Genomic DNA, 15,949 nt, shown 5'->3' with positions numbered 1-15,949 from the left:
TGACTTGTGTTGAATCATGTAACCAGTAGTAAATGACTCTGCATCCTGAGGATGTGGGACCAGTTGCAAAAAGCATTTGCCTGGGATCCAGGCTATGTCTTCTCTCACACAGTGCCTGGTTGCAGTTGCTGCAGTTAATGATCCACTGTCTGTTGGTATCTGAGACTTGGGGTGAGCTGTGAGGTCTAGTCTATGTGCCTCAATGTATCTTTGACCTTCACACGTTCTATGTTGATACTGAAAACTTCCTTTCTTGCTAGATCTGAAATATTCGATCACCCACATTATCTGACGTCTATGTTTAAAAAAGTGGTATAAGTGAATTGTAAATATGGAGCTCATTCTGAACAACATATTTTTCATTTACAACAGGCAACTGGTATAAATACATCAACATATCTGCTTCCTGTTATACGGTATATTGTAAAACTGGCTGCCTCCAGATAGCAGAGCTCGGTGCATAGGAATTTATTAAGTTACTGTTTATATTATTGGGAGCTGTAAACAATTTCTTTGCACTGCTGGAAAATGCAGTGAGAGGCAATTCAGCACTGGAGCCCTCCCACCCTCAGGCCCCATATCAGTCATGTGGTCTGCGTCCATGATAAGCATACCACTGGTTTAGCTTGTTGCTATGAATGCTCACTAAAGCATTCAGAATTGAAATACATATAATCTGACTGGAAGCTAATTATTAAAATTACACACTCTTCAAATCTGGTCTCACAGTAGAAACATATCTCTCTAATTAAAGGGAGTCTGTCATTTTCAAGAGAGGTCTTTCATGACTAAGGTCCTTTATTAGAGAAAAGTGAATGAGAATAACATTTCTAGTTGCAAGGCCTTAGGAGAAACCTCTGAGTGGATACTTTTTCTATTATGGAGACCAGTTGGTACACATGACAACTATTGTAGGCTAGACAACACTCCTCTGGATTTCTATGTAAAAGCTATGTCAATTATCATGTCTAATATCTGCCGCTGTCAGATAGGTTTAGGAAAGCTAATTTGGATATCTTTCCAAGAAACCCAGAGGGTTTCTCTCTCTTTCTTTCTCTCTCTCTCTCGTCCAGACTGAATCCTGAAAAGTTAGAACCAGTTCGCTCATCCTTAGTCCAAATCAAACCGGGCTTATGAAGAGGGGTGGCTGCTTTAGCTGCTCACATCTTGGGATTGGTAGCAGCTAGAGAGATGGGCATTGGACTGTTTAAAAGCTGGTAGAATCACATAATTATATCCACTACATCGAAAGATATAGCTGTTAAAAATCAAGTCAGTTAAAGCTGTTTTTTTTTTTGTTTGTTTTTTACTTTCAGTTGAAATTACTGCCATCCTGATTTCTATGGGCTATATCTTCCAATGTAATGCAAACTTTCAAACAATAGCAGGCCAATATCTCTAGCTGCTACCAATCCCAAGATATAAGCCGCTAAAGCAGCACTCCACCCCCCCCCCCCCCCTTAAGTCTGGTTTGCTTTTTGCTCTTGAAACACTGTTTATAGATCTTTTTCCCAGCAGCTCAGCACCAATTGCAGCATAGTTGTCCCCTTTTTTCCCATCAAAACTAGTTTCAACTTTTCTACCATTTATAATTAAACACATTTCAGTTCATCAATACCAGTGTAGAAGGGGACTTAAAAGTGTACTTCTTTTAATTATAGAAAATAAAAAAACTGCTGCAATTTGGTGTTGCTGTTCTGTAGGGGTAGTGGTAGACATGGCAAAAGTGGCACTCAGGACAAATACAGAGATGGAAATCATGAAGAGAAGGGTGAGGACTATGAAGATGATTGTGTGTTGGACAGGGGAGCCATATTGTAGTGCTGATGTCACGGGTACAGTCACAGGAATCAAGATAGAGCGGAGGTGCACCCCCTGAGCTGCCACCCGGTCACCTGTCCCTGCCTACTTGCACCACCCGCCCTAGGTGACGGAGCGCAACTGGGCGACAGTCCCTAACCTACTAAGTGCAAGCAGAGAGAAAGACAGCAGGGAAGAGGACAGCCACTGAGAAGTTACAATAGCTTAATAACAATAAAGTACACAGCCTATAGGACAAAAATCACAGGCAACCTGTAGCCAGCAAGCCTGTTTTTACAGTGGGGAGTCAGGGTCATGTGATGTGACCAGCGTCACATGACCGACAGACAAACAAGTCGAGCACCGAGTGATTAACTCGGCGCTCAAAGCAGACCTAGGAGCAGGGAGCCTCCCAGCTAGCAAGGCTGCCCTGGGAACGAGGCCAAACACAGATCCTCGCTCCCGAAGCTAAGCAGCAGGTCTGCAGCTGATGGGAGACTGAGTGCGCCTTCGGTGCCCCGTTACAGTACCCCCCTTTTTATGAGGGGCCACCGGACCCAAGCATTGTGGACGAGGTATCTCAGGGGGTTCCCGGTGAAATTTAGTAATTAACCTGGAAGCATGCATCCTAGACATAGGTATCCAGGACCTCTCCTCAGGTCCAAAACCTTTCCAGTGGACCAGGTATTGAAAGGAATTTCTAATCTTTCTGACATCTATTATTTTAGAAATAATGAATTCCTCCCAACCCTCAACCTCCACAGGTGGAGGAGGTTTTTTAACTGGAACCACTGGTGACACATATTTCTTCAGTAACGACTTATGGAACACATCATGTATACGGAGGGAGTTGGGTAGCTTAAATCTAAAAGATACTGGGTTAATAAGCTCAATAATATTGTATGGTCCAATGAAACGCGGCGAGAATTTCTTAGAACATTGTTTCAAAGCAAGATTTTAGTCAACAACCACACCTTATCGGCGAGTACAAAATTTGCCCCCTTGGAACGTCTCTGTCACGGCTGTAAGTGAGCAACAAGAGCCTACACAGTGAATAGCAACTGACCGGACCCAAACTAGGGAGGATAAAGGGTGACCCCTGTCAGACCCTAAAAGCTCTCCCTAAGCTGCTAAGCACATGTCCGGATCCGGATGGTGGATCGAGACATGCCCGTGTACCTAAGGCGGATGACCACTGAAACCCCTACAATAGTGGAAGGGGGACGGCCACCAGTGCCCTGCTCAGTATATGGACGGAATCGGGGTCGTCTCGGATCCAGTCAGCAAAGAAACAGATACACACAATGTCTGAACACTTAACTGAAGGAGCTGCAGCTGCAGTGAAAACAGATCCAAAGTCAGCAGACAATATCCGTAGTACTTGCTTCAGCAGAACACAGATCCAGTGAAAAGATATCACACAGGTGAAGATACTCAAGCGAGAGATACAGCTCAAATGAAAAGTATAATCCGCACCTCTACAAAGGAGGAGGGGTGATTTAAAGGCAGCGAAATCAAACACAGGAGGGACAGCTGGGAGGAAGGAAACAGAAAGTAAAGACCTCATCACAGGGGTGGAGAAACAGGGCAGAGGGAACTCCTCCAAGCTCTAGTAGTGACATCATCACAGGGGTGGAGAAACAGAGCTGTGAGAACATCTCAAAGCTCTTGTAGTGACAGTCTCTTATTGGCGTGTTTACACTGGGTTTCCTGGACCTTTACCAGGTTGGATTGAACCTGTGCCCAGACTGTGCACAGTCTAGAGGTAAAAGAATCTGCCTGTGGGTTGAGTGAGGATACAGAGGCATTAGAACTAAAGCGAGGATGCAAACCACTGTTACGAAAAAAAGGAGACACCCCCACAGAAGAATTAACCCGATTGTTGATGGCGAATTCTGCCAACGGGAGGTATCTCGTCCATGGGAGTTGATTATGCGATACATAGCACCTTAGAAAAAGCTCCACTGCCTGATTTAACCGTTCCGTCTGCCCATTGGTCTGTGGATGGAAAGCAGACGAAAGGACAAAGAGATGTTGCATCTTCTACAAAAGCCCTCCAAAAGCTAGAAACAAACTGAACGCCTCTATAAGAGACGATATTCTCAGGGACACCATGCAGACGTACCACATGTTCAATGAACAAGGATGCTAAGGTCTTTGCATCAGGGAGCTTACTTAAAGGAACAAAGTGCACCATCTTGCTAAAACAGTCAACCACTACCCACACCACTGACTTCCCCTCAGAGAGGGACAGATCAGAAATAAAATCCATGGAGATGTGAGACCATGGCTTACAGGGAATGGGTAGAGGTTGTAGTTCACCAGCGAGATGTGTTCTTGGGGTCTTAGACCGGGCACAAACATTGCAAGCTAAAACATAAGACCGTACATCTTTAGACAAAGTGGGCCACCAGAAAGACCTTAGAAGCAATTTCTTAGTGGCAGCAATACCTGGATGACCACAGAGCACGAGTCATGACATTCACCCAATAATTGAACACAAAAACTTATCTGCCGGTGTTTGTGGAGGAGCAAGTTGCTGAGCCTGTTGAATCTCAGAGGAAACTGCTTCCACAAAGATGTTTGTTGGCAAGATGGGTTCCGGGGGGTATCACAAGTTTGGACAGTATTAAAACTCTGGAACAAGGCATCTGCCGTAACCTTTTTTACTTCCTGTTCTGAAAATAACAGAAAAGTTCAAATGAGTAAAACACAGGGGCCATCTGGCTTGTCTAGGATTAAGGCGTTTGGCCGCCTCAAGAAACACTAGGTTCTTATGATCAGTGAGAACAGTAATACGGTGTCTAGCCCCTTCTAAAAAATGCCTCCACTCCTCAAATGCCCATTTACTGGCCAGTAACTTTTGGTTTCCAATATCGTAATTTCTCTCCGAAGGAGAGGACTTGCAAGAGAAGAAGGTGAATGGCCTTAAATTAGTGAGGTTAGAGGACCCCTGTCAAAGGACGTCCCCCCACACCATCCTTTGAGGCATCAACCTCCACCACAAAAGGTTCCTTGGTATCAGGCTGAACCAAGACTGGAGCCATTTGGAGACAATTTCTTAGGGTATCAAAGGCTCGACAAGCCTCCAACGACCAGTTAACCAGATCCGAACCATTATTAGTTAGATCCGTGAGGGGTTTGGCAATAACAGAAAAATTCTTTATGAATTTACGGTAATGGGATCCATTTTAAATGAATGAGGAGTAAGAATATAGCCAAGATAGGGTATCTCTTGAACTCCAAATACACATTTCTCTAATTTAACAGACAAATAGTTCTCCCTGAGGATTTTAAGAACCAGTCTGATGTGAGACACATGAGAATCCCAGTCAGGTGAAAAGACAAGAATATCATCGAGATAAACAATCATAACTTTGCCAATAAGTTATCTAAAAATATAATTTATGAAATTCTGAAACACAGCTAGGGCATTGCAAAGACCAAATGACATAACCAGATACTCAAAGTGTCCCTGGAGTATTAAAAGCAGTTTTCCACTCATCTCCCTCCTTAATACAAACTAGGTTATAGGCTCCTCTCGAATCAAATTTAGAAAACCAAGAAGCATCCAAAATCTGGTTAAACAAATCAGGAATCAACGGGTTGGAATACTGATTCCTAATAGTAATTTTATTCAAATTTCTGCAGTCAATGCAGGGCCTGAGACCACCATCTTTCTTTTTAACAAAAAAGAATCCTGCTCCCACGTGAGAGTTGGAGGGCCTAATATGTCCTTTCTTGAGACTCTCCTAGATGTAGTCTTTCATGTCCTTTAGGAAATTTGGACTCAGGTATCAAGTCAATAACACAGTCATGAGACCTATGGGAGGGAGAGTATCTGTCTCTGAGGTAGAAAAAACATCTGAATAATCAGCAATAAAATGAGGAATATCTGATGAGACCCCAGCTTGAACAATGGTTAAGCAAGAATTACAGTTAGGCCACCATCTCTCTAACTCGCCCGAACTCCAGTTAATGACCGGATTGTGTTGCTAAAGCCAGGGCATACCAAGCACTACCTGAACTGGAAGATTCTCTAAAACAAAGAAGTAACATTTCTCAGAGTGGCAGATCCCTACAGATAGGGTAACCTCCGGAGTACAGAGTTTTACTGTGCCCCCTAGCAGAGGGGTAGAATCGATGGCGACAACCTGGATCGGGGTGGGTAATTCTAATATAGGAATTCCCATCTGATCAACAAATTTGTAATCAATAAAACTAAAAGCTTACCCTGAATCCACAAAGGCATTTCCTGACCCCTTTAAGACCCCAAAGGCAATAGAAACCGGCAGCAATAGTTTACTTCTTACCACCTACGGGAGTACCTTGTCCTTGAATCCCTCAGACTTGGATGATTTTCCAGAAGGCAGAGCTTTAGGACACTGACGGATCCAGTGTTCGGGATCCCCACAATAAAAACAAGAGCCGCAACAACGACGCAGTTCTCTTCGCATCATCCCGAGTTGCATGGGCTCGTCCGAGTGGGCTTCCATCCTGGGTTCAAGGGGAGGGAGTCTCAGGTTGAAGAAGGGTATGAGGAGAAAACAAATGCTCCCGCTGTCTCTCTCTGATCTGTCTATCTAGTCTGATGGCTAGCGTGATGGTCTCCTCTAAAGAGTCAGGACAGGGATAACAAACCAACATATCCTTTAACTTTTCAGTCAAACCTGCCCTAAATTGACATTTGAGCGCTAGTTCGTTCCAGCCCGAAGGAACGCACCACTTGCAAAACTGCGTACAATAATCCTACACGGGACAATTTCCCTGCGTGAGGGCCTTAAGATTGGATTCTGCCACAGAGGCTCGGTCAGGTTCATCATAAAGAACCCCTAACGCCTGGAAAAAAAGGTCCACAGAGCTAAAACAAGGGTAATCTGGTGTTAAAGAAAAGGCCCATTCCTGGGGGTCCCCTTGAAGCAAGGAAATTATAATACCAACCCTCTGTGTGTCAGGGCTGGAGGAGTGGGGTCGTAGTCGAAAATAAAGTTTACAACTTTTCTTGAAAGCTAAAAAACTTTGGCGGTCACGCTAAAACTGATCGGGCAATTTAATGGGAGGTTACACCTGAACGGTGGCGGGAGCAAGAATAGGGGGAGTTCGGACGGTCTCCTGAACTTGTGGTCTCTCCCCAAGTTCCTGTACTATTTAAGCAAGACCCTGCACATGTTTGGTGAGGCTCTGTATATGGTTCATGCTGAATTTGGGCCTGTGATTCTGTCATGGGAATCAAGATAGAGTGGAGGTGCACCCCCTGAGCTGCCACCCGGTCCCCTGTCCCTGCCTACTTGCACCACCCACCCTAGGTAACGGAGCGCAACTGGGCGACAGTCCCTAACCTACAAAGTGCAAAAGAGAGAAAGAGGCAGCAGGGAAGAGGACAGCCACTGAGAAGTTATAATAAGCGGACAAGAGGTAGAACAAAAACAGAAGGCGAGGCGGGTCAACTAGCCGAGGTCAGTCCAGGAGATCACATCAGAACAAGGGAAGAGTCAAAGACAAATCCGTAAACAAGCAGAGGTCAAAATCTGAGAGGTAGCATCAAGGTACAGGGAGCAGGCAGAAGAGGTGTCAAGAGGCGGATCTATGTTCAATTCCAGAGGTAGCTTAATAACAATAAAGTACACAGCCTATAGGACGAAAATCACAGGCAACCTATAGCCAGCAGGCCACCTGTATTTATAGTGGGGAGTGAGGGTCATGTGATGTGGCCAGCATCACATGACCGATAGACAAACAAGTCGAGCACCGAGCGATCAGCTCGCTGCTCAAGGCAGACCTAGGAGCAGGGCGCCTCCCAGCTAGCAAGGGAACGAGGCCAAACACAGATCCTCGTTCCCGAAGCTAAGCAGCAGGTCTGCGGCTTATGGGAGACAGAGTGCGCATTCGGCGCCCCGTTACAGCTGAGGATCAAGTGACATCAGAGCAGGAGGGTGGCTGAAGAAGCAATACAGAGCTGAGGCAAGGTACGACCAAAACTTGCAGGGCCAGATCTGCTTCACTGATACTGTAGTTGCCGGCTCAAAACTTGTCAGACCTAGGCCAAGCTCAGCTGTCAGTGGTGTCACCAGTTCCCAAGCTAACAAAATAGAAGCAGATCTGGCCCTGCAAGATACTGTGCAAGTATCTTCCATATAGCAGTTTTTCTCCACAGTGCCAGCAGACAAAACTCTGCTGTGTGCAACATTTGCTGGATGAAAATAGGCCATGGGCGTACAAGCACAAACATAAACACCAGGTCTCTTTTCAGTTATGTGAAACAGCATCACTAGATCTACTAAGAAAATGGAATTGGCCAGCAGCAATTGCAACAAGACTGTCCTCCTTCTCTGGGCCTACTTTGAGGCAGCCAGACCACATCCAAATGCAGTACAGTGTCCTTGTAATTGCCAACATCAGTTACTGCTTCTCTGGCTCAAACTACAAGTCCTCATCCTCCTATTCCACACCTTTGTCAGCTATCGATAGCAGAATATATGGCGAGTAAATAACTCTACGCGTCCAGCAATGAGATGGTGTGCAAGCTTAAAAGCAATTAATGTTTTAAGGGAATTTTTGTTTTATGGTTGCATTTTACTTATTTTTGGCTAACATATTTTTTTTCGGTTGCTCTTTCAGCAGCTTCTGTAAAAAATAGGTTAGATTTTAGACTAGTCATGAGCATATTACTTTCACTTTGAGCCATCATCTGATGGCTATGTATAGCACTTAACTCTGAACTACTAACAGCTCATAAATAGTGATGAGCGGACCAGTGGATGTTCGGGTCAGATGGGTTCAGCCAAACTTTGTTTCAAAGTTTGATTCGGGTTCTGAACTTGACCCGGACTTTACCCCGAACACCGAACCCCATTGGAGGCAATGGGGACCAGAACTTTGAGGCTGAAAAATGACTGTAAAAAAGTCATAGAAAGGGCTAGAGGGCTGCAAAAGGAACTAAAATGGGGGGGGGGGGGGGGGGGAAGAGCAGTACAATTGCCGTGCAAACAAATGTAGATGGGGAATTACTTAAAATAACATAGAATACATAAAAATTTAAAATAATAATCTTGAACCAGAAGGTGGAGGATCAAGTAGAGTATAAAGTTGAGGAGGCTGTAGATGTGGCGGTGTAGGTGGAAGAGGCAGAGGAGGAAGCCAACACAGTTTTTGGGTGTGTGGGGGGTTTCTTTAAATATTATTTTTATTTTTTATTTGTCTGTTAAATCTATGTGTGACCATAGCCATTTTTGGGGGTTCACCCTGTATGCTTCTCTACCCTGCTAATATAGCAAATAATAATCTTTAGCCAGGAGGTGGAGGTCTGAGTAGAGGAGAAGGAGGTGGATGTGGCGGTGTAGGTGGAAGTTGGCGAGGAGGAAGACAACACTGTTTCTGTTTTGGTTTTTAAAATGTGTCTGTCAATTCTGTGTTTGGCCTTTTCTGTGTCCAGTATACTTCTCTACTCTCCCAATATAATAATCTTGATCAAGGAGGTGGAGATCCCAGTGGAGGAGGAGGTTGATGTGACGGTGCAGGCAGAGAAGGCGGACGTGGTGGTGCAGGAAAAGGAGGCAGAGGAGGTAGCCAACATTTTGTTTTTATTTAAATTTCTTTTTTGGCTTGTGGAGGCCCCAAACATTTGGAAATAGCAAAGAGAATGCACAAAGTGTGTGAGATTTCACACGTTGTCGCACACCTCCAGCCCAGGCTCAGTGGTGTAGGAGGAAGCGGCATAGATGGCAACAGAAGGTAATGAGAAACATCCAACATCCTCGGTGGCAGTAGGACATGCACCAAAATGCTTTCCGCCTCAGGCCCAGCTGCCACTATATTTACCCAGTGGGCAGTTAGGGAGATATAACGCCCCTACCCATGCTTACTGGTCCATGTATCGGTGGTTATGTGGACCTTGCCACTGATTGGGTTGCGCAGTGCACAACTGACTTTGTACACCACTTGTTAATGCAGAGCAGGGATTGCCTGTCTGAATATTAGTGGCAGCTGGGAACTACGTACTGTAGGACAGCCATCGCCATAAGGCTTTTTAAAAGTGTCCCTTTCCACCAGATGGAATGGCAGCATTTCCAAGGCCAGGAATTATAAATTGCTGGCATTTAGGGCCAGGGGTTGTGGGTGGCTAGGGGGTACTTCCTCTTTCTTTCCAGTGTTTGGGGGTGGACAGCTGAATGTTTCCATGGAACAGTGTGGAAATACTCGGTGACGCTGGTGATAGTGGTGTTGCTGTCACAACCGCTTATTGCAGTGGCCAGGTGGACCTGTTGTTCAAGAGGGGAAGGAGGAGGGAGAGACCACATCCGAAGTGAGAGCAACAGGAGCCTCAGATCTCATAGTCTCAAATATTGCCCTTTCGGGATGTCTTTCTTAAGGGGCATAGGGTGGCAACTGTCCCACTGTAATAGGCTATTTGTGGTGGTCTCTTTACGAAAAAGCTGGTTCCTAACCCACCCCCTCGATCCCTAAAAATGGTGAGATCAAGAAAGGTGATTTGGTCCTGATGGATCTCTGAGGTAAAATATAGGCCCATTTTGTTGTTTAGATCCTTCACAAAACTATTGAACTCCACAACATTGCCTGATCATAAAATAAGCACGTCATCGATGTAACGTAGTCATATGGTAATACGGTTGGCCCAATTGTTAACATCCTCCAAAAGAAAAACACCTCTCGTTCCCACCACCCCAGGTATAGGTTAGCGAAAGTAGGGGCACATATGCTCCCCATTGCCATCTCCCTGAGCTGTTGGTATACGTGACAATCAAAGAGGAACACATTATGTTCCAAAATAAACTGGAGAAGCTCCAGAACAAAGTCATTGTGCTGCCATAGAAGTGTCCCATGCTGGCTTAAAAAGGCTGTCACAACTCCACACCCTTTTGTCATGGGGTATGGAGCTGTAGAGCACCTCTACACTTAAACTAGCCAGCATGGTTTGCTCGTCTATCAGGATGCCCTCCAATTTTTTGATCACATCAAGAGAATTACGTACACACGACGATAGAGCTATAACAAATGGTCTGAAGCTCTTGTCCACATATGTACTGATACCATGCATCAGACTCCCTGTACCTGAGACAATAGGTCTTCCTTTAAGACAAACCCTTATGCACTTTCGGGAGACTATAAAAACATGGAGTCTGGGGGGAATTTTGTCAGCAAAAAGGAAAATTCGGTCTGGCTGATTAGGTAATTATCACGTGCCACCAATAGAATATTCTTCAATTTGGTGTGGAACACGTATGATGAGTTCCAGTCAAGGATACGGTAACATTAGCTATCCTTTAGAATATTGAGGCACATCGTTTTGTATTGTTCATACCAGGGGCAGACACAGGCAGCAGAGGGCTCCTGTGCAAGGAATGTACCCGGGCCCCTCCCAAACCACACATACAAATATAAACATATGGATGTAGCAGGGTTAGCACACATGTTATCTAAACTAAATGCAACTAAATGCGTTAAGCAATTGCTTTTCAATGGTTTTTGTTTCAAGATAATGCAACGAGTTAAGAAATTTGAGTTAACAGTGTGTGTGTTACCCCTGCTACTTCTGTATACGTGCAAAAAAAACACATCTTGTTAATATGGGTCAATATGTTTACAGTATGTATTTTTTTCATACTAGGTCACGCCTCTAACTCTGCAAACTATAACTATATACCAAAGCATAACTATACACAACCAGTCCCCGTAATGCCCCCACATAGTAATTATTCCCCCTTTGTACCTGCACATAGTAGTAATGCCCACACTGTGCCCCTTCACAGTAGGTATACCCAGATGTGCCCCTTCACAGTAGTTATGCCCAGAGATGCCCACTTCACAGCAGTTATGCCCAGATATGTGCCCATTCAAAGCACTTATGCCCAGAGATGCTCCCTCTACAGCAGTTATGCCCAGATATAATCCCCCTTCACAGTAGCTATACCCAGATATGTGCCCCCTTCACAGTAGCTATACCCAGATATGTGCCCCCTTCACAGTATTTATGGCCAGATATGTGCCATCTTCACAGTAGCTATGCCCAGATATGTGCCCCTTCACAGTAGTTATGTCCAGATAATATGTTCCCCCTTCACAGTTGCAATGTGATGTCTGACACTACATTGTTCTGCTGCTGTGGAGACAGGGCCATATTTAGATTTGATGCTGCCCTAGGTACTTTAGTGCTGGCAGTAAAATGCTCCCTAGGCCTTCAGCTATCCCTCAGGACTCCCTCATATGCTTGCACAATTAAAGGGCATGTGTGCTTGGCAGCTGAAGGCATTTGTGTTGGTTCCATGTTCATACAGTATATTCCCACATTGCTAAGAAAAATGATGTTTTATTATATGCAAACGGGGGCATTATGATTACTCGTATAGGTTCCCCTTTCTCTGTAACTGCTGCTCCCTCTTCACTTTGACATAGCCAGTTGTGATGAGATTTTCACTGCCAGGCCCTGTCAAAGTTGACAGGGAGCAGCAGTTGCAAAGAAACTGGAGCCTCTAGATATAATTGCAATGCCCCCGTTGCTTCTAGAAGCTTATTTGCATAAATTAAAACATAATTTTTCACAGCAATGCAGGCACATATGAGCATGGGACCAACACAGACGTCTTCAGCTGCAAAGCACACATGTAACAGGTCAGCCATTTTCATATGTTCAAAACTGCTGACAGATGCTCTTTAAAGCAGTTGTCCGGGTTCAGAGCTGAACCTGGACATAGCCCCTTCTCCCCACACTCAGCCCCTCTGACTTTTCATAGTTCAATGCACTCCCTTGGCCTGCGCTGTAAAACGTAGGGCAAGGGCTGTTTTGTTAAAAGCCCTAGCAGTGTTTCCGGTGATGTCACAGGCACTGATGGGTGGCTAACTGCTAGGCAGAAGCCCCTGCCCTTAATACTAATAAGGCACCCCTAATAGAAATAAGGCCGATCTATAAGGCATTCCTATGGAGCCCTCAGTAGTGATACCTGCCACCACAGCCCACAGTATTTATAATGTTCCCTGCAGTGCCCCCTATAATTATAATTCTTGTCTAGGGTTGAGCGAACCCGAACTTTAGGATTTTTTGACCATTTCTGTAAAAGTTGAGAGCAGCCAATCAACAAGCGCTTAACTGTCTAACCTTAGAAGCCATCACAGCCATGCCTACTAATAGCATGGCTGTGATTGGCCAGTGCAGCATGTTAACTAGCCTCTATATAAGCTGGAGTCACGTAGCGCTGCACGTCACTCTGCTGTGCTTAGTGTAGGGAGAAGATGCTGCTGGTGCTTTGAGGGAGAGAATAGGACAGAATCTTTGATCAGAACTCCAATTGAACTCAGCGTTCTACATAGATTTAGTTGTGTGGGTGCAGTGCACAATCCTTTTACCCTGCCCTGAGCCCAGTGACAGAAAAAAATAACTTTTATCCGTCTGTTATTTAGGTGGGCGGCGGCGGCCATTTTATGCAAGCTCAGTGCACCAGCTCTGCATCTGAGCTTTTGTAAAATACAAATCCAAGCTTGAAATACTGTACTAATAATCTGTTTGTTTGTTTTTTAAACACCCTTTTTTGGCAATATACAACATCTGGTGCATTTTCAGGATTAGTCAGTGTGCAATTTAAGATAGAAATACTGCCATAATTTTCTGGGTTTTTACAAACACCCTTTTTTGGCAAAATACACTATTTTCCAGCCCTTTCTGCATGTGTGAAATTCAAGCATTATATATAGCTATCATATTCTGTTAAAGTAAAAGAACACACTTTTTTGGCAATATCCAACATCTGGTGCCTCTGCAGGATTACTCAGTGTGTAATTTAAGCTAGAAATACAGACATAATCTTCTGGGTTTTTAAAAACAACCTTTTTGGGCAAAATACAGACTACAGCCCTTGCAGCATCAGCACGTTTGAAATTAAAGGGTTATATACTGCTGTCATATTCAGTTATTAAACAGCCATTTTGGGCAAAAAACTTTAATTGCAGCCTAGTCTGTATCAGTATGTGTGAGATACACACTTTAGATCCTGTGGTTCTATTCTTCTATTAATAAAACACACTTTTTGGGCAAAATACACAATTTTACAGCCCTTGCTGCATTAGAACGTGTGAAATTCAAGGTTTATTTACTGCTGTCACATTCTGTTATTAAACAAACACCCATTTTGGGCCAAAAACTTAATTTTGCAGCCTTTGCTGCATATGTCATTGTGAGATACACACTTTAGATACTGTGGTTCTATTCCGTTATTTAAAAAACAGCAATTTGGGGCAAAAAAACTTAAATTGTAGTCTGCATCTGTACGTGTGAGATACAATTTTTACATACTGTCGTTCTATTCTGCTATTAATTAAACCCCCATTTAGGGCAAGATCCTAAATTTAAGAAATATGAGAAGAGCGTCAAATAAGCAACGTTGCCCAGGTCGTGGTGCTGCTGGTGGAGCTCTTGTTGCATAACCTGCAGCGGTATTTGGTTGGGCCTAATGCTGCTCTACAAATGTTGAGGTCAGAACAAGTACAGGCAATAGTAGATTGGGTTGCTGACAGTGCCTCCAGTTCTTTCACATTGTCTCCCACCCAGTCTCCTGCTGAAAGATCAGAGTTGGCACCTGCAGCCCATGTCCATCAGTCTTTCACCTCACCCCTTTGCAAATCAGCCAAACAGTCTGAGCCCCAAGTCATGCAGCAGTCTCTTGAGATTTTTGATGACTCTGTTAGCAGGGTTTCCCAGGGCCGTCCACCTATCTCTGCCCCAGAAGTGGAAGATATTGAGAGCACTGGTGCCCAACCTCTTATCTTTCAAGATGAGTACATGAGAGGACCATCGCAGCACGTCTCGGATGATGACGAAACACAGGTGCCAAATGCTGGGGCTTTCAAAAGTGAGCAGACTGACAAGGAGGGCAGGAGTGAAGACTGGGTGGAAGATGATGTGGAGGGCGATGAAGTCCACGACCCCACATGGAATCAAGGTCATGCGAGTGACCTATGTAGTTCGGAGGAAGAGACAGTGGTCATAAGGAGCCACCAGCACAGCAGAAGAGGGAGCAGGGTGCAAAAGTGGAGCCGCCGTGCCCTAGACAGTATGCCTGCTACTGCCCACTGCAGCAAGTGACCGAGCACACCAAAGCCAGCTCCAAGGAGTTACCTGGCGTGGCAGCTCTTCAGACAATGTGCTGACGACAAGACACAAGTGGTTTGCACACTGTGCAATCAGAGCCTGAAGGGAGGCATAAACGTTCTCAACCTGAGCACAACCTGCTTGACCAGACATTTAAGTGCAAAGCGCAAGCTGCAGTGGAGTAGACACCTCAAAAACCAAGAAAGGTCTCTGGCTCCTCCTGCTTCCTCTTCTGCTGCAGTCTCGACCTCTTTTTTTTTTTTTTTTTTTTTTTTTTTTTTTTTAGGTTTTATTGAATAAATCAATACAATACAAAAATAGAGCAGAAGAGAAGTAAACAAAACTCCTCTACTCTTATATATAAGAAAACAGAATACAGGTCTGTCGAATATCAAATATACAGTAAGTATGATAAGCTAGCATCCAAGGGGTTAATCGGTATAGAATATCCCATGGGAATATGGAAAGTACACTTCAGAAAAAGCACATTTAACCCCTTAAGGACCGGGCTCATTTTCACCTTAAGGACCAGGCCATTTTTTGCAAATCTGACCAGTGTCACTTTAAGTGCTGATAACTTTAAAACACTTTGACTTATCCAGGCCATTCTGAGATTGTTTTTTCGTCACATATTGTACTTCATGACACTGGTAAAATAAAGTCAAAAAAATTAATTTTTTTGCATAATAAAATACCTAATTTACCAAAAATTTGGAAAAATTAGCAAATTTCAAAGTTTCAGTTACTCTACTTCTGTAATACATAGTAATACCCCCAAAAATTGTGATGACTTAACATTCCCCATATGTCTACTTCATGTTTGAATTATTTTGGGAATGATATTTTATTTTTTGGGGATGTTACAAGGCTTAGAAGTTTAGAAGCAAATCTTGAAATTTTTCAGAAATTTACAAAAACCCAATTTTTAGGGACACTACAGCTCTGAAGTCACTTTGCGAGGCTTACATAATAGAAACCGCCCAAAAATGACCCCATTCTATAAACTACACCCCTCAAGGTATTCAAAACTGATTTTACAAACTCTGTTAACCC

At 44.1% G+C, this 15,949-nt stretch overlaps 1 protein-coding gene across 1 annotated transcript in view; it reads left to right on the top strand.

The window, feature by feature from the left end:
• The window catches only part of TRPM2 (transient receptor potential cation channel subfamily M member 2), a 1,289,439-nt gene that overhangs the window by 1,054,772 nt on the left and 218,718 nt on the right, over nt 1-15,949 (top strand). The gene's annotated exons all lie outside the window — the stretch shown is intronic.

This window comes from Bufo gargarizans, chromosome 8 (genome assembly GCF_014858855.1).
Source record: "Bufo gargarizans isolate SCDJY-AF-19 chromosome 8, ASM1485885v1, whole genome shotgun sequence".
In the NCBI taxonomy this organism is placed as follows: Eukaryota; Metazoa; Chordata; class Amphibia; order Anura; family Bufonidae; genus Bufo; species Bufo gargarizans.
The sequence above is the reverse complement of the archived record's forward strand: the minus strand, read 5'-3'. Positions and strand labels throughout refer to the sequence as shown.